Genomic DNA, 2,880 nt, shown 5'->3' on the forward strand with positions numbered 1-2,880 from the left:
TCCTTATGACATTGGCACTTATTGAAGCACATGTTCTGACAAGTCTCTGTCGCGTATCTTCAGGTATAGTTGGAACGTCTTTATAAAAAATGTCTTTTACGAATCCCCACAAGAAAGAAATCCAGAGGCGTCAAGTCTGGCGAACGAGCCGGCCACGACACACCTCCTCCGCGTCCAATCCAACGATTTGGGAATTGTCTCTGCAACTCATTTCCAGCCATCATCGAAAAATGTGCCGGACACCCATCGTGTTGATACCACATTCTGTTCCTTGTTCCTAAAGGTGTTTTTTCCAATAACAAACCTAATGTTTCCTGCTGGAATGTGGTGTACTTCCTACCATTAAGAATTCGTTCGTCCTCCAGAATCCCACACCATGCATTCGGCGACCACGGTTTTTGGTGTGCAACTTGCCGCAACCAACATGAATTTTCAGTTGCCCAATAATGCATGTTATGCAAATTAACATTTACATGGTTCGTGAAAGTAGCCTCGTCAGTAAATAAAAGCAAATTAATAAATGTGTCATCCCTCTAAATCTGAAGTTGAGCCCTTCGACAGAATTCAATGCGACGCCTGCAATCCGTACCAGTTAATTCTTTGTGGAGACTGATATGGTAAGGATGATGTTTATGGTCATGCAGAACACGAACAACACTACTCTGGCTGATGTCAGATTCCCTTGCGATTTGACGCGAAATAACATTAGGATCTCGAACCACAGTGGCAAGAGTACCAATTTGCATTTCCTAGTTTGTAACTTTCCTTTGCCGGATATGTTTCCGATGCGTTAAAGATCCAGTTGTTCTCACTTTACCATACACATATTTAAATGTACGACGTGTATGGTGAGTTTATTGAGGATACCTTTCAGCGTGTAAGTCTCCAGCTCTCACTGAATTTCATTGGCATTCTCCATAAATGAGAAGGATATGGACCTGTCCTTCGGAGGAATACGTCATTCACATTCGCTTGATTCAAAGATAGTAGTCTTACCGTTCCTATTTGTGTTGTACTGCGAAACCGTCGAATGGTGTTTACATGTCAATAGCACGTTAGATGGATACGCCGTATTCGGCGAATATTTACTATTTGCACGATATACGGTAGAGAATTGTCAGAGCATGTGCTTCGAGAAGTGTAGAAGTGATAAAGAATACCACTCAATCCACGATAAGAAGGTTGCAGCACTGCATTGATACCAATAAATATCACTTCGAACACCTTGTGTAAATGGACGTTCGTGCCACCTTTGTGACTTTCAAAGACCTTACTGTTACACATCATTGGATCCGTCTCGATAGCCACTATCAGAAAATAAGTACCAAACTATAGCATCCCATTAAAAAGAAAAAAAGAAAAAAAATTTGACCTTCATATCTGTGAAGTGACCACACCTAGCAACAAAGAACCAACGTCGTGTTGTGGCCCCCGTTGTCCCATGCAACATTTGTCCCACAAGCTTTTCAGCTACTGTCATACTCTCGGAGTTATTCGAGGTGGCAATAGTTAGTGACTAACCCTGTATATACAGAAGTGACTTTTTATTTTAAAACTACTTTATTATATATTCAGTGTTACAAATAAATATTTCGGACAATTCTTAATACAATTCAACTGCATCTGACGTCTCTGACTCATTGACATGGTTTGTACTGAGCTTCATAAATTGCTCTGATTTTTCTAATGTTAGTGTCCATTTTTTGCTCTTTGGGCAGACCACGAAGCCATTTTTGCAGAGACACTACGAACAGCCTGTCCTCGTCCTCTTCTGCTTGCCTCTCGTGTAATTCGCTTTGCTGAATACTTGCATTAAACAATTTAATCAGTGGGTCATCGTCATCTTCTTTCTTCCGTTTTTTAAATTTTTCCTTAGTGCAGCCGCAACAGCACGAGATACGACCGTGTCTTATATTTCGATCGAATCAATTTGTTCTTCTTCCCTTATGCTGGAACGATCTGAAGAAAAGACAGTTAACTGGTTCAAATGGCTCTGAGCACTATGGGACTTAACAGATGAGGTCATCAGTCCCCTAGAACTTAGAACTACTTAAACCTACCTAACTAACCTAAGGACATCACACACATCCATGCCAGAGGCAGGATTCGAACCTGCGACCGTAGCGGTCGCGTGGTTCCGGACTGAAGCGCCTAGAACCGCTCGGCCACTCCGGCCGGCGAGAGTTAACTGAAATAGATGTATCCGCTCTTTCTTGTGGCACCGCATCCTGACCAGACGTATTCCCTGCTTTGCAGTTCAAGCACAAAAGAACCCCTGAGGTCCTTACACCTCTCCTGTAGTGCCAGGCCTGCAACAAAATGTATGCAGCTTGTTTCACGCCTCACGTTTTGTTTCACAATACTCGTATCAAAATGTTTTATAAATTCAAATGCACTGGCGGAAAAAGTCGCAACACCAAGAAGGAGTTGTGCGACGTAAACGAAAGCTTTTCTACATCTTCAAGAGGATGTCAATTCAAATTTCGCGCCAGTCACATCAGAGAGGCGCTAGTAGCGTCACATTGAGGCTGCAAATCGGGTTTGCTTTAAATACACGCTGTAAGGGTCGAGGGCGTTAGTTAGCTTTGCGGTTCGACTTCTTGTGCTGATGTTATTTACTTTCCCTTCTAGACGACAAAGATATCGTTATCAACACGTCACTGATTTCGAACGAGGTCGTATAATAGGCCTACGAGAAGCTGGATGTTGATCCTGCGATTCTGCAGAAAGACTTCGCAGTAACATAGCCACTGTATACACTACTGGCCATTAAAATTGCTACACCACGAAGATGACGTGCTACAGACGCAAATTAAACCGACAGGAAGAAGATGCTGTGATATGCAAAAGATTAGCTCTTCAGAGCAATCACACAAGGTT

This window comes from Schistocerca piceifrons, chromosome 9 (genome assembly GCF_021461385.2).
Source record: "Schistocerca piceifrons isolate TAMUIC-IGC-003096 chromosome 9, iqSchPice1.1, whole genome shotgun sequence".
Classification (NCBI taxonomy): domain Eukaryota; kingdom Metazoa; phylum Arthropoda; class Insecta; order Orthoptera; family Acrididae; genus Schistocerca; species Schistocerca piceifrons.